Source organism: Sciurus carolinensis, chromosome 3, assembly GCF_902686445.1.
Source record: "Sciurus carolinensis chromosome 3, mSciCar1.2, whole genome shotgun sequence".
Taxonomy (NCBI): domain Eukaryota; kingdom Metazoa; phylum Chordata; class Mammalia; order Rodentia; family Sciuridae; genus Sciurus; species Sciurus carolinensis.
In genome coordinates this window covers 148,269,685-148,293,386 of record NC_062215.1, presented here as the reverse complement: position 1 = coordinate 148,293,386, position 23,702 = coordinate 148,269,685, and the positions used below count along the sequence as shown (strand labels likewise).

Genomic DNA, 23,702 nt, shown 5'->3' with positions numbered 1-23,702 from the left:
TAGAAATTGCAGGCAGTATGTATATAAACTTGATTTTTTAGCTCATTGAAAAATGATTTAAGAAGACTGGGAAACAATTTTTAAAGAAGCATTAAATATTGCTAAAAAGTAAGCTGTTTGAAATGTTGCCTTTAGAAGATAAAAGCAAATGCAGTATTAACAATTATATCATTTTACCAAACATGTTTTAGTACTGCATGCCAGCAAAACTTTCTAAGATGTGATTTTTTTTCATTAATGATACTTTATGTTAGTACATACAGACCTAAATCAAAATTTCATTTGTTTCTCTCACAATAGTATTTGTGAAAGAGAAGTGATCCTTAGAGTTTGTTCTGGAGTGTTCAGAGTACTGAGATTATTTGTCAATGGTTTAATTAAATTTTAAAAATAATAGTTGGTGTTTCACTTTTTGTCTTTTTTGTTTTTTACAAGAGAATGCTATCTCAGTTACAAAGTTTCTATTTTAGGTGAAATTTTATACTGGTTTGAGTATCTGTGAACAAATTTGCCTTTATAGAGTTTGGGGCAAGGAGAGAATATGCTTGTGTATGCGTGTGTGTTTCTTATGTAACCAGCCTACTCGAACTGTCTTGGAGAACTAATAGCTGATTTTGAATGGCCAGTAGGTGTCATTGTAGAATGCCATAAATTGAACATTGAGTAGGAGATTACCAAGTAGTTTAAGAAACACTTGGCCAATTAGCGTGTACTAGTAAAATATAACTTCAGCACCAAGAAGGAAATTACCAAGTACTTTAAGAAACATTAGTTCAATTAGCCTATAATTGGATGATTATTTATAAATCATGGACATTCTCTCTCTTCTGAAATATTGGAGCTGTTTATAAGGAATTTGAACTAGCTGCTGTTTGGGGTCCTGGGGATGGAACCCAGGGCCTTTTGCATGCTAGGCAAGCACTTATCTCTTTGAAACAATGTCTGTAAAGAAGTATAATTGTTTGCTTTAAAATAGGTTTGACTTTTTTAACCAGCCCTTAAGGTAACTTGACATATAATGTGGGTTTAAGATTATTTTTAGTATGCAGTTTTGATGTCTTATGTAGTTTATTAAATTCTAGAATGATTAAGGTTTTCAGTTGACTGAACTTATATTCTAGAAAAAACAGTGCTACATAAAGAAAAAACTAAAATGATGAACTGTGGGCAGAATTCTTTGAACAAGTGATTATCAGCTGTGCAAAATAGTACTTTGCTATTGTTCTTTTAATGCCTGAGTAAACAGCGGAATTTTTGTGTTTCACTGTCTGTGGTGACTGTGGCTCCTTCTATTTCTTCTTCTTAAGTTATATTCCCCGCCCTTTTTATTTTTTATTTTGAGACACTTTTTGATCCTTTGCCTCAGCCTCCCAAGTAGATGGAATTACAGGCATGTGCCTCCTCATCAGGCTGGTTGTGGCTTCTTAATGTCCTGCTCCTTCCCTCAAATTGCTTCCTTTTACAGTTTTATCTGGTAGACTACATGCTTTTCTCAGGATAATGAATGAACATTTATCAATGTCTAAGATGTAATGTGGTGGATTCTGGAGGGAACTGGCATAGAAATCTCTGAAGGTGGCTTATACCTGTTGTAAATATTCTCCATAGCCTTCTGCTGAGCTCCTGTCACTTTGTAGTTCTATTCCTTATACTTTGGTTTTGACACAGTGTTTCAAAAAGGACTGGTCCTGTTTGAGAATTCTCCATTTGGGCACAGATAGATAGGTCTCTCAAAATAAAAAGGCATACACATATTTATTATATACAGTTAACATTTTTAGTCATAGGGGCAGTATGAAGGAAGTAGATGCCTTTTGGAAAAAGATGATTTTTGTTACTTAAGGCTGCCACTTTAAAAATCATTGATGTAATTCAAGGCTGTGGCACTTCTGGTATGAACCAGTAATGATAGTTTCAGTTTGGGCAAAAGAGTTGCCAAATCTACCAGTACTCAACAAATTGTTACCATTTATTTCATAGCTAGGGTAACTTTTCTAGCCAGTAACTAAAATGACTAGAAATGGAAATTGTGCTGAATGTTTCAGTTTGCATCAGAAAGTGATCTAGTTCTAGAATTAAAATTGGAAAATAAGAATTGGAAGTTTTCTTGATTAAATAAGCCTTTCAGAGTACAATGATATAAATATACATTAATATTTGCATAAACATTCACTCAGTAATATGTATTACAGCTTGGAATTGCCAATGTGTTGACCTTGACATGGTTCTGATTTATAAATTCATGATTCCTCTTTTTGGATTCTAAGTTTTTTTGTTTGGGGATCTGGCTCCTTTGTAGATAAGTATGAGAAAAAGTAGATGAGAAGAGTGAAATTTTGTGGAAATTTTAAGATGTGTGACTTTGATTATAGAGTTATGCTTTCTAGGTTTGAGATTCAACTGCTGAAATATTGGTCATAAAATGTGGCAGGTGGCACCAATTTACTGAGTGGTAAAGAATACTCATTTTCTATACCTCAAAAAATGTTAGATTTATTAACTTGGTTATTATGGATAATTGATTTAAAAATTACTGCATATTAATTATACAGAATATTGGATTTCATTGCCTAATTTGTATATGTGTATACAATTTTTATCATTTTCTTCTCCTTGTTACCTGCCCTTGCCCTCCCCTTCATCCTATATCCAGGTCATCTTCCCCCTACTAGCTTTCACATATGAGAGAAATCATGCTGAGTATGGCTTATTTTGCTTAAAAATAACATGATGATATGTTCCATCCATTTTCCTGAAAATGACGTGATGATGTTCTTTATGGCTAAGTGATACTCCATTGTCTTATATGCCACATTTTCTTTATTCATTCTTCTGTGGATATGCACCTAGGCTGATTTCAAAACTTGGCTATTAAGAATTGTGCCTCCATAAACATGGGTATGTGTGTATCTATAGTATGATACTTGACTTATAATGCTTGATTTTTAATACAGGCTTTTGATAGCTACTAAGATTTGTCAATTAATTTCCATAAATTTCTTTCCTCATATATTTTATAAAAACAGATGAGGGAAGGAGTTGGATCCTGAATAGAAAATGAAACTTATACTTTCACATATTCTTTTGTCTGAAAGATTTCTAATCTGTGTATTCCTTTTGTAGTTCTTTTGAAATAAAATGGTAGTGGGGTTAAGAGTATACTTTCATCTTTTCTGCTTTCTAAAGTGACTATAAGATTCAAATAGAAAACACAAAATACTTATAAAATTTAAAGTTTGTACTAATTTGAAATATTTCACAGTATCTACTATTTTATTGTTTGTGGAAGTAACTAGGAGAAATTATATAAAATTTAGAATTAAATGTTTGTTTTTCAGGGTTCCATTGTCAAATCTCTCATCATATACCTTGTTACTCTATGATCTTATTTATTCACTTAATATCTAAAACTGATGATTGTTAGGGCTGATAATTCTCAAATATCCATCTGTTATCTCTAATCTGTGTCTCTAACCTAGATTTTCTCTTGACCTTTAGTTCCTATTCTATAATTTAAATACCTGCCAGATGAAGATGATCTGCAGGTCCCTCAAATATGGTATGCCTCAAAGTGATTCTATTTTCCCTTTTATTATCTTTCTAATGGGCTAAAGCTAGAACCTGATGTTACTTTAATACTTTGTTTATATACCTCTCATCTGAGCAATGCTGTATTTTGTTGACTCTGCCTTTTGTTTTTGCTTTTTAAATAGATTTTAAATTGATACGTAGTAATTGTTCCTATTTATGGGGTATCATGTGATGTTTCAATACATATGTACATTGTGTAACATGCAAATCAGGGTAAAATCCGCAAACATCATTGTTTTGTGGTGAGAACATTCAAAATTCTTCTGTTTTTGTTGTTGTTGTTGTTTGTTTGTTTGTCTTTGGTGGGGGGCGGTGCCAGGAATTGAATTCAGGGGCACTTGGCCACTGAGCCACATCCTCAACCCTGTTTTTTGTATTTTATCTAGAGACAGGGTCTCACTGAGTTGCTTAGCACCTTGCTTTTGCTGAGACTGGCTTTGAACTCACCATCCTCTTGCCTCAGTCTCCCCAGCCACTGGGATTGCAGGCGTGCACCACTTTGCCTGGCTCTGTTTTTTGAAATCTACATTATTGTTATATATAGTCACTTTATGTACAATAAAACACCAGAACTTATATTTCCTATGTAATAGTAAATTAGTACTGATTGACTGACTTTTCCCCATTCCTCCCTCCTGCTCTCCTAGCCACTGGAAACCACTATTCTTTTCACTGTGTCTATGAGATCAACTCTTTTGATTTCTACACACAAGTGAAATTGTGTATTGTCGTTCTGTGACTAGCTTCTTTCACTTAACATTATGTCCTCCAGGTTTATCCATGTTGTCACAAATGAAAGGATTTCATCCTTTTTATGTAACTCAATAATATTCCTTTGTGTTTATATACCACATTTTCTTTATTCATCAGTTGATGAACACTTAGGTTGATTCTATTTCTTGGATGTTGTGAATAGTGCTGCAGTAAAGAGAGTGCAAATGTCTCTTCAGTATACTGATTTCCTTTCCTTTGGATATATCCCAATGGAATTACTGAATTGCCAACCGATCTTTTATTAAAGACAGTGCAACTTTGTATTTATATTTTATAGTATCAGGTTAAAGAATGCAACTTTGTATGTATATTCTTTAGTATCAGATTATGTAATCTTTTATGCTTGTCTATTGTGTTGGTCACAGAGAGTTTAACTTTTCTTTAGGGATGAAAAACTGGGGCTGGGGATGAAGCTCAGTGGTAAAATACAGCCCTAGCATGTGCAAGGCCCTGAGTTCAGTTTCTAGCATCACAAAAAAAAGAAAAACAGTCTAAAAACTGACACAATTGCTATATGAAAAGTTTTGCTGAGACTTATCAAAAAATTTAAAAACTCAAGTACAGCTTGGCATGGTGTGTACACCAGTAATCCCAGTGGTTTGGGAGGCTGAGACAGGGTGATCACAAGTTCAAGGCCAGCCTCAGCAACTCAGTGAGTCACTGACTCAAAGTAAAAAACAAAAAGGACTGGGGTTGTGACTGGCAAAACATCCCTGGATTAAATCTCTAGTAATTGCCCCCCTGCAACGAAAAAATGAAAATGAAAAAAAAAAAAAAAAAAAAAAAAAAAAAAAAAAAAAAAAAACCACAAGTACAAAAAAATATTAAATTGCAATCCAGGAAGGACTTGTTCAAAATTTTTATGACATAGAAAAGTCCAAAGAATCTAGGGAAAATCATCCTCAACTTGTGTTACAGCAGTGTTTCTTGAAAACGTGAAGGTTAATCCGTAGAAGAGTTATTCTTTAAAAAAAAAAAAAAAAAAAAGTTTTAAACAGTTGGTTTAACATTTTTTATTAAATATTTTAATTTCCCTGACCTCTTATTTTTGTATTATTTGTTTTTTCCAGTCAGTTTTGTGAGACACATTACTTTTTTAGAGTATAGCTCTCAGATGTTGGGAAGAGATTGCAGTATAAAATTTGTCATTGTACTAAAGTTACTCTAAATGTCCATCTAGCAGAGGCTCTTCATTCATTGTTGCTTCCTACTCTAACCTTTTCATTTCAGTAGAAATAACACTTTATCAGCTTTAACTTGAGGCACAGCTGAGGTATCTGTAGGTGTCTTAGATTACAGATTTGTTGTTGATGTCACTTTCTTGTCTTATTGGTTGGAAATTATATTTGACTGCTAAAAATGAAGATAAGAAATAACCATTGCTTAAATAAGGTAGTAGTTATTTCTTTGTCTTATTAAAAAAAATTCATAGATAAGTATTCTAGGTCTGATTAGGCAACTCCGTAGAGTTGTCAAGGATCCAGGCTCCTCCTTTTCCCTTTGCCATTGTTATCTTGTGGCTTTTCATTCTCAAGATCACCTAATGGTTCCTGGATCTCCAGGCAATCACATACTTGTTCTAGGGAGAAGGAAGTAAGGAGGAAAAAATTATAGACAAAAGGGGTACACTCTTATAAGAAACCTTTAGAATTCCCTATATAGTACTTCCTCTGAAGTGACCAAAATGTAGTTATTTGACTACACTTACTTGCAAGTAAAGCTCAGAAATGACTCTTAACTGAGTGTATAGAATATCTGCAGGGGAGCGATATTGTACAGGAACTCGTAATCTTATTCATACTTGCTCCTTATCTTCTCTGCTATCTGACTGTCCATTTGTTGCTATTAGACCTTTCATTCGGCAGACATGAATTAATTGCTAACTGTGTATTAGACCCTGTTATAAGAACTGGAAATACACAACTGAAATATAATCTCTGCTCTAGTGAAGTTATGATTTAATAATAAGACTAATAAACTTGTGCACAGGTTTCTGAGAACAGAAGGTATTATGTACTGGGGCTTTTGGGAATAGCCACCACTATGACGCTGCCTATCCCCATCAATTTATAAGAGGGTTATGAGGAGTGATCTCTTGGAGGGCAGTGTTAGTGGAAAAAAATGAACTTTTTTTTTCTCTGAGCAGAAGGGAAAGGAGTTTTCTTCCCTAAACCCATGAGAAAGAGATCCTTAAAAATTCACTGTTTTATGTGCCTTTAAGAAGAAACAAACATTTATTCTAATAGCTGCCCCTGTTCTGAAGAACACATGCTGATGGAGTACTTGATGTAAGTGCTAGGAATTCCCAGTTCTAAGATATTCAAGTGATGGATTTTGCACATATTCTCAGGTTTAAGAGTTAGCAGTGATATTCATCACAATTCTCCAGAGAAACAGAACCAATAAGGAATGTTTATGTGTGATTATTTTAATTTTTATTATTAGGAATTGGCTGACACAACTAAGAAGACTCAAGATCTAAAGGGCAAATTGACAAAACTAGAGACCCAGTAGAACCAATGGTATAATTCCAGAGTTTGAAGGTCTGAGAACTAGACATGATGTAGTTCTCCAAAACTTGAAACCCAGGAAGAGCTGATGTTTCTGTTTCAGTCCAAAGGCAGAAAAGTACTGATGTTCTAGTTCAAAGGTAGTAAGGCAAGAGAACCTTCTCTTACTTGGGAGAGGTTTAGCCTTTTTGTTCTATTTAGGCTGTCAATGGATTGTGTTAGGCCCGTCTGCATTAAGGAAGGCATTCTTAGTCTGTAGATTTAATTGTTAATCTCATTAAAAAAATACCCTCATAGGAACACCCAAAATAATGTTTAACCAAACATTTGGGTATATGAGATTGAAAACATTTTTATCCAGGGGGAGGCTCTCTGACCAAAGAAATATAACGAGCATGAACTAGTGATGAGCATAAGTGAGTATTTTGGGACTCCCAGTTAATAGAGGTCTCGTCCATAGATGACCTATTCCATTCTTCAGGGTCTGAGATCAGGCAGAACATCATGGCAGAAGGGTGTGGGAGAGGAAAGCAGCTAGGGACATTGCTCTAGGAAGCAGAGAGAGAGAGACAGAGACAGACAGACAGACTGACTCTACTTGCTAGGGCAAAATATAAACCCCAAAAGCACATCCCTGATGACCTGCCTCCTTCAACCACACCCTACCTGCCATCAGTTACCTTTCAGTTAATCCCTGTCAGGGGATTAATTCATCATTTGGATTAAGGCTCTCATAACCAAATCATATGACATGTAAACCTTCTTGCATTGTCTTACATGAGCTTTTGGAGGATATCTTTTGTCTAAATCATAACATTTCACTCCTGACTCTCCAAATCTCATGCACCCTCCCATTTCAAAATGCAAGATACATTTTAGTTCGTTTTTAAGAGCCTTCATAGTCTCAATAGTTCTAGGATTTCTGAAGAGCACAAGTCCAAAGTCTCTTCTGAGACTTAACGCAAATTGTTTTAGTCAGCTTGTCGCCACTTTGATCAAAAGAACTGATAAGAGCAGTGATCTTTTCATGTCTGTAATAATTATAAATTGATAATAAAAATACCTGTGGTTTCTGTTGGTGACCAAATCAAATAAAGTACTGTTTTTTTGTTGTTTTGCCTACATTGATATTCTAATCAAATTATAAATTTTAGTTAGATATTGATAAGAATGGTGTATTTTTGTTCTTATCAAAGTTTTTGATTTTATTCATAGATTCCTGGGGGTCTGTGTATGCTTGAATGAGAATTTTTGAGGGGGAATATAGGGTTGTGTTTTATGGAAAGGCTTTATAGAGCAAGTGAGCATTGATCTGAATGTTCGAAGAAAAGCAGGGTAGTTAGGCTAGAGGGTAGTTGAAAGGCATTCCAAAAAGGAGAGTAGCTTCAGGAAGTGCATGGAGCAGTGAGACTGGTATATCATGGAATTGTAGGTCAAAATTGGTGAGGGAAAATCTCAGCTGGTAATAGTATAATTTCTATTCCTGATGACAGGACTTCTTTGTTCATGAACCTTTTGAGCGAGTACTGGTTGAAAGACCTTGTTGCCAAATGGTTACATCTGTACCTCTGGTCATCTTTCTTTTAGAATATTGAATAATTAGATGCACTGCTCGGAGCTCTGCCTCCCTTTTTTCTTGAAAGATTACTTCTATGTAGAGGTCATGCCATCATATTGTTTGGAACTGTGTAAACCAGGAACCAGGCCTAAGTGTTTTTTCTTTCATTTGATCATGGGGAATTCTACAAGTCCACAGATTGAGTCGACATTTAGAAGTAAGTGCCATGGGTATCTGAGCCATTTAGCTTATTAGTGCTTTTATAGCCTGCTCTAATCTCATCATATAATAGAACCATTGTAGCCACAGTTAGCAGGTTATGTAGTGGTAAGAACCAGTCTTCTAATAATGACTTTAAAAGTTTTTTAAAGGGTTTTCTCAGGTAAAATCTGCCAGGTGTGGGTGATTTATGGGTATCTCTTCTTTATATGATAGGTCAGCCTTGCATCTCTGTATTCGTCTCACTTGCCGTTATCATACTGGTAAGGTAAGAATAGGCTGGAGAATTTGCACACTAGCAATTAAATGTTTCTACAGATTTTGGTTGGGGGGAGTGCTATGGATTAAACCAAGGCCTCATGCATGCTAGGCAAGCACTCTACCTTGAGGTATACCTCCAAACCCTTTTTTATTTTGAGAAAGGGTCTGTTTTAGTTGTCCAGGCTGACCTCAAACTTGTGACCCTTCTACTTCAACCTCCCAAGGAACTGGGATTGTAGGCATGCACCATCACACTCAGCTATAGAAACCATTTCTGTTCCTTGGGAAAAATAAGTCATAAAATTACATTTGACTTAAAGAGAGTAGAGGAATATAGTCCTCTTATGTGCCCTGATGGAAGGGAAAAAAACTAATATATGCAGTATCACTGATACCACTGTTTACCGGTGACGAGTCCTGCTTCCTCAGGTATTCAGGTATAACGCCAGAGAAACACACCGAGGCAAGCGTAGAGTAGAAAGTGAACTTTATTAAAGAAAAGTAAAAGCAAACTTCTCCCGAGTGGAAGAAGGGACCCAAAGGTGGAATCCATGGGATTGAGCAAATCTTGCCCTTTTTATAGGTTTTATTCTCCTGTTCTTTGCCTCTTATCTCTTTCCTTCCTGTCTAGGTGATTAGGCCTGGTTTTGCATAAAGTGAGAAACAGGTAAGGACCCAGGGGGCATTAATTAGCATTTCCTTGCCTGTAGTCCCTGACAAGGACAGGTAAATTTGGTAATCAATAGGCTCTGCAGGTCCTTGACATTCCGTTCTCCCAGGGCAGTATCCAACTTCCAGAGGCAGATGGCTTTCATGGTCCCCATTTCCCCATCCCCTATTTCTACACTAACTGCCTGTCCCTAATTCTGGCTTCATCACTTTCATTTGATGGAATACCACTAGCACATTTTGCCTTATGTCTTGGTGGGTTGGAGTACTCACTTTTTGAGGTTGGGTTAGATTACATGGTCATCAGTGACCCAGGATCAGTTTCTGTTAGGACCCAAAAGCCAAGCAAGGAACTGTTTCTTAAAAGGAGAATAATCATCTGCAGAAGAGGAGATAGCAGTGGTTCTTAACCAGGGACAGTTTTGCTTCTCCAGGAATATTTGTCAGTGTCAATGTTTGGAAACACTTTGTCACAATTCAAGGGAAGTGTTACTGATATCTAGTGTATAGAAGCCAGGGATGCCACTAAACATCCTACTGTACACAAAACAGCTTCTCACAATGTCAGGAGTGACCAAAACGCCAACAGAGCCACTTTTGAGAAACCATGCTTTATGTTGAGTTCTATGTCTAGTGGTCTGTGTTGTGATTTTTGCCAGAACCTACTGGTAGCTGCATACAACTACTTTATCATTTACCAGACACACAGTGAACATCACTGAGTTTGCTGTAACTTAAAACCCAAATGGTAGAACCATCACCTTGACTTATTGCTCTCTTTTGTTCTGGGTCCCATTTAAAATCTGTGGCTTTATGGATTATTCAGGAAATGGGGCAGAGCAACAGGCTAAAATATGTATTGTACTTCCAGAATTTAAAGAGGCCCACCAAACACTGTGCTTCTAAGTGTTTTGGCATAGTACAAACTATTGGACCTCTAAAGACTTCATCAAGTTGGCAATTTTCTAAATTTCATGCTATTCTTCTTCCCTGTAATGTGTGTGCAATTTTTACTAAGGTATCTTGCTGCCCAGGTGAAATAAGCAGGGTGTTCTCAGTGTAATAAACAAGTATGATATCCTATGGGTTGGTGAGTTGTTTAAAGTTCTTGTAGTCTAGCTTGACAGAGACTTGGCTTCACCACTTACTAGTTGTGTGACCTTAGGCGAAATGCCTGTTTCTTCATCTATCAAATGGGGAGAGCAGCAGTACCTATTATATAGGATTGCTGTAAATAGATGAACTATGTAAAATGCTCAGAATAGTGTCAACATATATTAAATGCTATAAAATGTTAGCTAATAAAATAAGACCTATAATAATTCAAAAATTTTTTAAAGAGAAAATATAGGTTGAGTATGTTTATAACTTTAGGAATTCATTTAAAAACAAAAAGCATAATATAAAAGGATCGACAAATATGATTATTTTCTTTCTTTTTTTGGGGGGGGGCAGATTAAGCCACATCCCCAACCCTTTTTGTATTTTCTTTAGAGACTGAGTTGCTTAGTGCCTTGCTAAGTTGCTGAGGCTGACTTTGAACTCGTGATTGTCCTGCTTAGCCTCTTGAGCCGCTGGGATTACAGGCGTATGCAACCGTTAATGCCCAGCTTCATTAACTCTTTTCTTAATTTGTAAATCTAGGTTTTAAGATAGGCTCCTTTGTTTATATTCAATTGTATTTAAAATTAGACATACTTGATTAAAACTGTCCTAATACTATTCAAGTGGTAATAATGGTCAGGATAAGAAGAAAGGAAGAACTATATTGGTACTTCATCTCCCTCTATCAATTAAGTCTACTGCTTTTTTATTTTAGATGTAGTTTTGGAGTATAGTTAAAAATGCCACTATACATAGATACCCAAAAGGATTGAGAGCAGGGTCTTGAAGAAATACCTATATATCCATGTTCTTATCAGCATTATTCACAGTATCTAAAACTTGGAAGCGACTCATATTCATCAACAGATACACTGATAAACATGTAGTATATACTGTACATATTGTGGAATGTTACCTAGGCTTAAACAGGAAGGAAATTCTGCAGTAGGAATTCAACATGAATGAAGCTTGACATTATGCCAAGTGACATAAGTTGGTCACAGAAAGACAAATACTATTTAATTCTACTTGTGTAAGGAGCCTAGAGCATTCCAAATCATGGAGACAAATAGTGGAATGGTGATTACCAGGGACTGAATGGAAGGGAAATTGGGAAGTTACTGTTTCATGGGTATAGACTTTCACTTTTTTTTTTTTTTTTTGTGGTGCTGGGGATAGAACCCAGGGCCTTGTGCATGCAAGGCAAGCACTCTACAGACTGAGCTATCTCCCCAGCCCTAGACTTTCACTTTTACAGGACCACGAGAATTATGGAGATGGATGGTGGTAATGGCTGCACAACATTTTGAATGCTTTTAATATCACTGAACTGTAAACTTGTAAACTTAAAATGGTTACCATGGTAATTTTTTTTTTTTGGTAGTTGTAGAGGAACAGGCTGCCTTTTATTTTCTTATTTTTATGTGGTCCTAAGGATCAAACCCAGTGCCTCGCACATGCTAAGCAAGCATTCTGCGTGTTCTGCCACTGAACTACAGCTCCAACACACAGTGGTGAATTTTGTTATGTTTATTGTACTACAGTTGGGGAGGAAAAAAAAAAGAAAATATTCGTTAACTCAAATATTTTTACCTTGAAAGTTTGTTCTGAATCATGTCAGTTAACTAGGTAAGGAGGGAAAAAAAACCCCACTAAATCCAAGTACTACCTGTAAGGAATCCCACGGAAACCACGCCGGACAAGGGAAATCACATAAGGGAATTTATTAAGCAAACAGAGTGTCTCCCTGCAGGGTAAGAGAGAAAATGAGAGGAAAAGAGAAAGGAAAGAGAAAGGGCGCGCACTAGAGAGAACGGAAAGCAGGGAGGAGGAAAAGCAAGTGTGTAGGAGAAGCAAGAGAGGAAAGATGGCAGTTGAATTCGGGCTAACAGGGGACCAATAACGGAGAAGGATACTTGTAAGCTGACTGATGAACCAATAGCTAGCTAGGATGTTCACAGATTGACAAGTGGTTGGGAGGCGGGGAAAATGACTGCACCGGAATGGGCGGGGGAGCAGCTTTATACATTACACTACCTTCCTTGACTTAATTCTTTTTGTGTGGAAAATTTTTTATTTCTTTAATGTGGAATACAAAAATCTGACATGAATGCCTTTTCCCTCATCACCAAAAGAGAATAAATTGTCTTTAAGACATGCTCATTCATTAGCACACAGAATACATTCTTTCAATATTCTTTTTCATTGAAAGGAACCAGAGTTCCTTGGAGAATTTCTATGTCTAGGATAGGAATTATACATGATGAACTGGAACTTCTTGTCCTATTAAGACAGGACTCAAGTCATTATATTCATAGAGATAGTTTATTTTTGTAAAATGATACAAAGCAAAATCAGTCAAGCAAAAAGCACATAGGACAAAATCTGGAGAAAACCAGGTGAAGGCTTATTAAAGTCCCAATGGAGTTACACAAGGTGAGATTAATTCCTCCAGTGTGAGTTGTGTGCAGAGCCTTTATTAACTCCAGGGCCTTCTCAAGTTTTTTACTGAGCATATATATGACTTTCTAGATTTCTGGGAATTTGTGAGAATGTTTCAAAGCTCCCTATGAACATCCCATTTTCCATATTTTCTTCTTAGTATTTTTTGGTTGACCTGTTTTTGACCTATTTGTTTTTCATTGCCTCAGGCAGCCATGATGTTTAACATCTGCCCTTTTTTGCATAAATGCCCCTGGGGAAGGCTAGCACTGGCCGAATTCCAGATCATGTCAAGTAAAGATCAGCTTGCTTGTGGGGTATTCCAGGGAACTGCCAGGCAGATTATGTTATGGGGCACAACTTAAGAACAGACCGATCACCACTGAGAAGTCCAAATTTGAGAGTCTTTATTAAGCCAGCTGGCTGGCTATATCACACAATGCCCCAAAAATGGCTATTAGGAGAACAGCCCCGACCATAGGGTTGTAGGGGTTCTTATACCAAAAATCACATCAATCATAAGTGTCTGTTGCTTGATTTGAAATTACAAACTAACATCATGTGATCATTGACAGAGGGGGAAGTGGGTCACCTAGGTTCAAACTAAAGAATGGTTGCTAATAACCACACAATTACCCTTTACATGGTACATTGTTTAGGAGCAATAGGGATCAAAAGAGAGCAATTTTTTATTACATAAGAATTGTCATTTTTGTATTGTTAAACATGTCACACTAAGTAACTGATGATGGGTACAGAGGCGGGTGTTCCCATGGGAGAAACTTATTTCCTACATAACATGGAGTCTCAGAGCAAAATGGAGTCTGTTTAGTCATTTCCCTTATAGTCTGAACTACAACATTCTCATGGAGCCAGATCTGTCAGTCCATCACAGTTAGATGATCACAATTTTCTGGAAATGAGTCTTTGAAGACATTTTAACCCCATTGGTCCCCTTCAGTGTCTTCCACTTGTGACTTTTACTATGATTTTATGTTCTTTGTGTTCAGAACTCCTGTGCAGCTGGAGAGGTGAATGGTAATAGGGCAAATTAAAACTTACTAAAACTCCCTGTTCTTATCAAGATTCCATTACTTTCCTTGAGTAAACATGTGTTTCACAGTTTGCTTTAAGCCATTTGTTAATTTCTAAAGTTCTGAAAAAATTCATTTTGAGGATTTTTAGTAATGCTTCATTGCATTTATGAAGGAGAGGATTTTGGGAGGTCATTACTCTGCCATTTTTAAAACCAATTACCCCTGATATCACTTTAATGAAAGTAATCTTTTCTTCCTTCTCTATACAACTAAATGACTGCCTGCTTTTTCCAGACAATTGGGAAGAGGGACTGTGGATATAGTGGTGAATAAGACCCCCTTCCATATGGAGCTTATGTATATATATATTCTAGTTGGGTAAAACAGACAATAAACAAGTACTGAAGATTGAATCCAGGGCTTTGCATATCCCTTGTCCACTAGGTAGTTAATAAATAATAGTAAATGTTATTGAGAACAGTAAATATAATTATGGGACAGTGATTGAGACGGTGGTGTTCTAGATTGAGCCTTTCCCTACAGCTCTCTGACTACCCCCCAGACCTGAATAAAGTAAGAAAATAGTGTGAACAGCTGGACAGCAGAAATAAAGAAAACATACAGCCTTAGGCAAAAATGAATTTGGCATATTCAAGAGAAAGTAAGAAAGCCTGTATGACCAAAGCGCCAGTATGACCAAAGCAGGCATTCATGAAGGAAAAGTATAGTTGACATCACTAAAACTATAAAAGGCATTAATGTCTAGGACCTGATTTTTGGTACTCATTGTTTCCATTATTTTGTTCTTTAGTAGATTGACTTCTCCCCTGTGTGGAAGGGATGATGGGCTTCAACCACTGAGCCACATCCCCAACCCTATTTTGTTTTTTTTAATTTAGAAGCAGGTTCTCAGTTGCTTAGTGCCTCACTTTTGCTGAGGCTGTCTTAGAACTCGCTATCCTCCTGCCTCAGCCTCCCAAGCCACTGGAATGGTCAGTTTTTAATGTCCTTTTAGAGTAAGCTTACACATTATTTTGGTCCCTCCCCTCTTTTTTTTTTTTTTTTTTTTTTTTTTTTTGCAGTGCTGGGTATTGAACTCAGAGCTTTGCATGTATTAGGCAACTACTCCTAACTCTGAGCCTTGAGCGCCTCAAAAAAATGTATTAGCCTTTATTTCATAACCCCCAAATTTAGTGTAGCTTATGACAGCCATTTTATTTGCTCACATTTATTATTGTTTGAAGAATTGCTTTTAATAACAAAGAACTGTGAAAAGAATGAAAGAATACAGACAACATTTATTATTCAGGAAAATCAAAGGTTCTCTGTTAAACATGAAAATATGTATAATTAGAATGGTATTTTTATTTTTTCCAAAAGATTTATCATAAAGCTTTTAAAGTTTATTTTCCACTAAGAAACTTGTGACTCTATTCTAAGTTCAGTAAAATAATGAAAAACACTGTTAAATAATCTATATTATGATAAGGTAGAATAGATGCTTAATTCAGAACAAAAATTAAACTGCAAGTGATATAAATTTTTAATATGATTTTGTAACTTCCATGAAAATATGGTCAGTTATTGCATTTGCTGACTGTTATTTATGTCCATGATCTAATTTGTAGTCAGTCATGTTGCTCATGTAATGAAGAAGATTTCCCTGTTAGTGTAATTTTACCTGTACCTTGTAACTTGGGGCATATATTTTTGGTGAAACACTTGTGGCTTCTGGGCCTAAAAAAATTAAGACAGATAGTAAAATACAGCTTTTCACAAACATCTATATTTTATAAAGATTTATGATTATACATACAAATTATATATTTAAATGCAAAAAATTATTATGTATCTTTAAAAAATTTTTTTTTACAGTACTGGGGAATGAACTAGACCTCCATGCATGCTAGATAAGCATTCTGCCACTTAGCTACATCCCCTGGTTCTTTTTTTTTTTTTTTTAATATATTTTGAGTCTGACTCTCACTAAGTTCCCCAGGTTGGTCTGGAATTTGCCATCTTCCTGCCTCAGCCTCCTGGGTAACTGTAATTACAGGCATGCACCAACATACCTGGTTTAGTGTGGTACTTTTTTTTTTTGTAATTGTAGGTGGACAGAATGCCTTTATTTTATTTGTTTATTTTTATGTGGTGCTAAGGATTGAACCCAGTGCCTCACATGCTAGGCAAACCACTGAACTACCCCCAGCCCTTATAGTACTTTTTTATTTCATAAAGATCACAAGTTCCCCTGTGATCAAATTACATATTATGGTTCTTTTTATTTCTTGGGTTCTCTAGCAACTTCTCATCTGGTTTGCCTGGAAAAGTATTTCTTCATCTTTTGGGGGCTTAAAATCTGCTAAGATTTTTGTTTTTGGGGACACATCTTGTCATAAATCTTTCCCTCACTGGGCTAGGAGGTTTATTCGAGAAAGCCAGGATAACCCGGGATTTTAAGAGTTGGCACTGGGACCCTTCTTGTCAAAGGTGGGCACTACATTGAAAAATGTACAGGTTATTTGAAGTCTGTGTCTCATTTTGATTATTTTTGTTGCTTTGTCTTCAGGTTCACTGATTTTTTTTTTTTTCTCAGTGTCTAATGTTATTCTCATTTTAATTTTTATTTTTAAAAATTCTACAGACTGTATTTTGATTCATTGTGCACAAATGGGGTATATCATTTCGTTTCTATGGTTGTGCATGATGTAGATTCATACCATTTGTGTAATCATACATGTACATAGGGTAATGATGTCTGTCTCATTCCACCATTTTTCATAGCCCCCCCATTTCCCTCTACATAATCTAAAGTTCCTCCATTCTTCTCTCATTTTTAAAAAATCTCATATGTTATAGTTTTCATAATGTGATTTGAATTGGGTTGTCTTTTAAAAAGTTTTATGAACACCTCTGTGACTCATGTTTTAAGCAACATAGTTATAATTACTGTTACAATATTTTTGTCGGAGAATTCTAACATCTGTGTCAATGTCTAACATCTGTGAATAATGTTGTTTCTACTTTTCCAGTCCTTATTCTTTTTGTTTTTTTCCTTCATTATGGATATTTTGTGACTGATTGTTTCTATTCCTGGTAATTTTGTTATTAACTGTCTGATACTATCAATTTTATCTTGTGGTGTTCTGGATATTTTTGTATTCCTAAAAAGTATTTTTGAGATCTGTTGTCGTTTTCAGTTAAGTTGTTTGAAAACAGTTTGATTCTTTCAGGTTTTGATTTTAAGATTTACTAGGCAGTACTGGATCTGTGCTTAGTGTAGAGCTAATTATTCTCCTTTTACTTAAGAAGGACCCTTGTATGTACTTAAACTAATCCTTAATCTGATAGGCGAGACGAGGCACTATTTATGTCTCTATGTAAATTCTGGACACTGCTGTATCTACCTTTAGGTGCTTCTTTCTCTGTCTTCTGGTAGTTTCCTAAATCAAAGTATTGATGAGAGGAACCTCTATAGATCTCTAGTGTTCTTTTTCTGTGTTTCTCCACCACTTTATCCTAATACTTTAGTCTGCTTGGACTTTTGGTTCTGCCTTCTTTACCTCGTGTGTATTTCCCTTACTTATGTTGCAGCCTAGAAACTTTTTTTTTTTTTTTTTTTTTACAAGAATCGAACCCAGGAGCACTTAACCACTGAGTCGCATGTACATCGCCAGCCCTTTTTTATATTTTATTTAGAGATAAATAATTCAAAATCTGTTAGATTTATTCCTAGTTTTTTAAAAAAAATTTGTTGTCCTTTGTATTCTAAAAATTCATGGCTAGGCTGGGGTTGTGGCTCAGTGGTAGAGTGCTTGCTTAGGATGTGCAAGGCACTGGGCTCGATCCTCAGCACCACATAAAATTAAGTAAATAAAAGAAAGGTATTGTGTTCATTAATAACTAAAATAACTAACTAACTAACTAAATAAATAAATAAATCCATGATAGTTTACAGAAGTATAATTGGTTTTTTAATATTAATCTTTTACCCCAAAATAGGAGTTTGCTTATTAATTCTAATAGTCTAAGGAATCTTTTGGGCTATCTTGGTACATAATCATATAATCTGTGAATAATGTTGTTTCTACTTTTCCAGTCCTTATTCTTTTTGTTTCTCTTGCTTTATTGTACTAGCTAGACCCTCCAGTAAAATGTTGAATAGAAATGATGATAATGGTCATCTGTGACTTATTTTCCACTTGAGAAGGGTAAGTTTTCAATAATTTACCATTGACTTTGATGCTTGCTGTGGACTATTTTTTCTTTTTATCCAAATTTTATCCACAATTCTTTGTAAATTTTCTAATAGATTTTGTCACAAATGAATATTGAATTTTGTTACAGGTTATTTCTGTGCCTATTTGGATAATTATGAGTTTTCTTCAAAACTACTCTTTAATATCTGGAATAAATTCCTTTGTATATGTTGTATGTTCTTTTTATAGACAGTGTCAATTTTTATTTGCCAGTACTTTGATATTTGTACATCTGTGTTCTTTAGTGAGATCAGTCCATGATTTTCCTTCCTTGCAATATCTCTTGTCAGTTTTTGGCATCATGTTTGTACTGGTTCTTAAAAAGAGTTAGGAAGTGTTCTCTTATTTTTTTGTTCTCTAGAAGGCAATACAAGAGTTATTGTTTCTTCGTATTGTTTTGAAGTATTCACTGGTGAAACCATCTGCATCTGAGATTTTCTTTGTGGAAAAATTTTAATAGCAAATTCCATTTCTTTAATAGCTTCGGGGCTATTTGAACAGTCTTTCTTTCTGGATTGGTAATTTATGTTTTTCAAGGAATGTGTCTGTTTCATGCTGTTACATTTATTGCCATAAAGTTTATCTTACTATTTTCTTTTGATCTTTAAAATTTTGTAGTAATCTGTGTTCTCTTTTTTAAAATTTTTAAAAATATTTTTTAAGTTGTCACTTAACCTTTATTTTATGTATGTATGTATGTATGTATGTATGTATGTTGCTGAGAATAGAACCCAGTGCCTCACACATGCCAGGCAAGCACTCTACCACTGAGCCACAACCCCAGCCAAATTTGTGTTCTCTTTTTCCTTAATCAGTTTGGCTCAAGGTTGATCAGTTTTATTAATCTTTTCAAAGAACCAACTTTGTGACTACATTGATTTTTTTTTTTTTTTAACTGTATTTTTTTTTTTTTCTGTTTCATCACTTGCTATTCTGTGTTGCTGCTTGAAAATCAAGGACTGCCTATCTATACACTTCAGGCTATAACTATATTATGAGTTTTAATGTATATTCATTAGTATTCAGTTTAACCTATTTTCTAATTTCTATTTTGATTTCTTTGACCCAAAGATTATTTAGAAATGTGATTTTATATTTCCAGGTAGTTGTTGTTTTTCTAGGTTTTTATTTATTGTTATTGTTATTAATGATTTCTAATTTCTGTTATGGTTAAGGAGTATACTCTTAATGACATCATCTTTTTTTTGAAGTGTGTTGAAGATTCCTTGTAGCCCAATATGTGGTCAGTTTGGGTAAGTTTCATGCATCCTTGAAAAAGATTTATAATTTTTTTGTTGCTGGGTACGATGTTCTGTATTGGTCATTTTAGGTCAAGTTTGTTATTACACTGTTAAGCTTTTAATGCTTTTTCTGTCAACTATTGAGAGGTGTATTAAGCTCTCCAACTGTGATTGTGGCTTTGTGTGTTTCTCCTTTTAAGCCTGCAAATTTTTTGCTTCATGTATTTTTGAGATTATTGTGGGGATATAAAAAAGTTTGTGATTGTGGTATCTTCCTGTAGGATTGTTCCCTTTATCATTATGTAATATTCTTTTCATTTTTAAGAATGATTCTTAAATTGTAAATCTTTACCTGAAGTTAGCAGAATACAAAAGTTTTCTTTTGGTTAGTGTTGCATAGGTTAATTTTCTCTAACCTCTGCTTTCAGTCTTTCTGTGCACATATTTAAAGTGCATTTCTTTAAGAAATATGCTTCTTTTTGTTTAATCCAGTCTTTCACTTGAAGTATTTTTTTCCTAGACTGTAATACAGTTATTGATATAATTGGGTCTATATGTATAATCTAACTGTTGTTTCCTGTTTGGCTTATCTGTATTTTTTCTTCTTTTTTGCATGCTTTTAGATAACTTAAATATTCCATTTTTCTGAATTGTTATGTATTATGATTTTTAATGGTTATCTTAAAATTATAACATTTATCCTTAATTTATTGCAGTATAATACAAAGTATTATTTTTAACACTGTCCCATTTCTGCTAAAATCTTAGAATCTTTAAACCTTACAAGGCATTTCAGTTACTGCTTTCAACAGTCACTATTAACTTCTTTCCTCACCTATTTACTCTTCATTGTTAATTCCTTTTTATGTTTCCTTGTTCTCAATCTAGAATAATTTCCTTCTATCTGAATAATTCCATGTAATTTTCTTGTAGTACAAGTTTGCTGGTGAGAAATTTTCTCCTATTTGTTTGTAAGCATTTTTATTTCACCTCAATTTTTGAAGGATATTTTTGCTAGGTATAGTATTTTAGATTGACAGTTTATGACCCTTTAACAGTGTCATTCTGTTACAGTCTGATTTGTATTGTTTCTGTTGAGAAATCTGCCAGTCTTATTGTTGCTTTGAAGATGAATTGTTCCCATTCTTCCCTTTGGTTGCTTTTTTAACTTTTTTCTCTTTTCCTCTTCCTCCCTTCCTTTTTTTTTTTTTTAATTTATTTTTATTGTAAACAAATGGGATACCCGTTGTTTCTGTTTGTACATGAAGTAGAGGCATACTATTTGTGTAATCATACATTTGCATATTGTAAACAAATGGTATACATGTTGTTTCTGTTTGTACATGAAGTAGAGGCATACCATTTGTGTAATCATACATTTACATAGGGTAATGGTGTTTGATTCATTCTGTTATTTTTTTCCTTCCCCCCACCCCTCCCACCTCTCTTTTCCCTCTATACAGTCCCTCCTTCCTCCATTCTTGCCCCTCCCACCCCCCATTATGTGTCATCATCCACTTATCAGTGAGATCATTAATCCTTTGGTTTTTTGAGATTGGCTTATCTCACTTAGCATGATATTCTCCAGTTTCATCCATTTGCCTGCAAATGCCATAATTTTATTGTTTTTTATGGCTGAGTAATATTTCACTGTGTGTGTGTGTGTGTATATACATATATATATATTATAGTATATTATAATATATATATATTATAGTTTCTTTATCCATTCATCCATGGAAGGGCATCTAGGTTGGTTCCACAATCTGGCTATTGTGAATTGAGCAGCTATGAAGATTGATGTGGCTGTATCTCTGTAGTATGCTGATTTTAAGTCCTTTGGGTATAGGCCAAGGAGTGGGATAGCTGGGTCAAATGGTGGTTCCATTCCAAGCTTTCTGAGGAATCTCCACACTGCTTTCCAGGGTGACTGCACTACTTTGCAGCCCCACCAGCAATGTATGAGTGTACCTTTTTCCCCACATCCTCTCCAATACCTTTTGTTGCTTGTATTCTTGACAATCACCATTCTAATTGGGGTGAGATGGAATCTTAGGGTAGTTTTGATTTGCATTTCTTTTATTACTAAAGATGTTGAACATTTTTTCATATATCTGTTGATTGCTTGTAGATCTTCTTCTGTGAAGTGTCTGTTCATTTCCTTAGCCCATTTGTTGATTGGGTTATTTGTATTCTTGGTGTAGAGTTTTTTGAGTTCTTTATATATTCTGGAAATTAGTGCTTTATCTGAAGTATGAGTGGCAAAGATTTTCTCCCACTCTGTAGGTTCTCTTTTCACATTGCTGATAGTTTCCTTTGCTGAGAGAAAGCTTTCTAGTTTGAATCTATCCCAGTTATTGATTCTTGCTTTTATTTCTTGTGCTATGGGAGTCCTGTTGAGGAAGTCTGATCTTTAAAAGCCGACATGTTGAAGATTTGGACCTACTTTTTCTTCTGTAAGATGAAGGGTCTCTGGTCTGATTCCGAGGTCCTTTATCTATTTTGAGTTGAGTTTTGTGCAGGGTGAGAGATAGGGGTTTAGTTCCATTCTGCTGCATATGGATTTCCAGTTTCCTCCCTTCCTTTCATAGTTTGATTATGATATCCTAGGTATAGTTTTCTTTTAATGTGGCTTGCTTGCATTTAGTAGAGCATGTTCCGGATTGATTTCCTTCATCGGTTTTGGAAACTGTTTTTTGAATATTGCTTTTATCTGTTTTCTGCTATTGTCTGAGGCTTCCATTTTGTTTATATACATATTTCTGTGTGTCTGCATGTACACATACATTTTGAGCATGTAACCTTTCTCTTAAACCTCTTGTCCTTTTCCCTGCCTTTTCATTCTCTTCTCTTCTAGTTTTTAATTTCTCTTTATATTTTGGGTTGGTCATTTTGTACTAATTTGTCTTCTAGTTTACTAATCCTATATTCTATTGTGTCCATTTGCTATAAAACCAATATATTGAGTTCTTAATTTTATATATCCAATTTTTCGGTTCTAGAATGTCTGTTTAGAGCTAGGGATGGTGGCATGAATGTGTAATTGAGAGGCAGGAAGAGTGCAAGTTCAGTGCCAGCCTGGACTATCTAGTGAGACCCCTGTTTCAAAGAAAAAAAATAGAAAAAAATTAGATCCGATTCATTGGATGAACTCCTCCATCTTTCATTAATTTTGTTTGTTTCCCCCAATGGATTAGAATTATTTTAAATAATTGTCATTGTGCACTAACTTTATTATTGAGCTTGATTCTCTTTAGTTTTCTCTTAATTACTGGTCATATTTTATTGTCCTTTTGCATTCTTAGTAATTTTTTTATTGTGTGCCAGCATTGTATCTGAAAGAACTGTAGAGGCTGTTTACACTTTACTGTTATACAAATGGATGAGGGGCTCATTACCTCCAATTAACCAGAGGTTAAGGTGCTTTAGTGTTATGTTAAAAGTTTTGAAAAACTCAGTCTGTCATTTGTTCTTTTCTTATTTTATTTATTTATTTTGCTTTTGCTTTCTTAATTGAGAACCTAATGAGTATCTATATTTTTAGTTCTGAAAGATTATGGGAGACCTCCTCTATAGAGGTTCTCCACATAGCTCTCCAGTATTTCTGCAAAAACACCACTTCAAAATCTGACAGTTGTCCTTGTGGTTTCCAGGGTACAGGAAGATGATCAGAGTTTTATTCCTACCCTGTTGTCTTAAAATCAAGTGTGCTTTCCAAAATACTACTAGTCTCTTGTTTATCTTTATAGAGATAGTCTGTTAATTCCCCTCCTTGCCAGGCAGAACCTACTCATAAAATACAAATTTCACGTGAAGACAGTGTATACGAGATAGAAAATCATTGCTATGGTTAAAGTTAGGGGTTCTAGATACCTTGTTAGTCTAAAGAATATTGAAAACTTTATAAGGACAATGTAATTTAACTCCAAGACAATTTTGTTATATTTTCTTTGTGTTAAAAAAGTACATCTTGGGACTGGGGTTGTGGCTCAGTGGTAAAGCACTTGCCTAGCATATATGAGGCACTGGGTTCAATT

General features: G+C 35.0%; 1 protein-coding gene across 5 annotated transcripts in view; it reads left to right on the top strand.

Moving 5' to 3' along the window:
- Positions 1–23,702, top strand: part of Hycc2 (hyccin PI4KA lipid kinase complex subunit 2) — an 84,873-nt gene that overhangs the window by 1,212 nt on the left and 59,959 nt on the right. The window contains exon 3 of one of the 5 annotated variants that reach the window (XM_047546007.1): positions 18,303–18,376. The exons of the other annotated variants lie outside the window; for them this stretch is intronic. The gene's annotated coding sequence lies outside the window, so the exon portion shown is untranslated. The remainder of the gene's footprint in view (positions 1–18,302; positions 18,377–23,702) is intronic. 5 annotated transcript variants of the gene reach the window in all.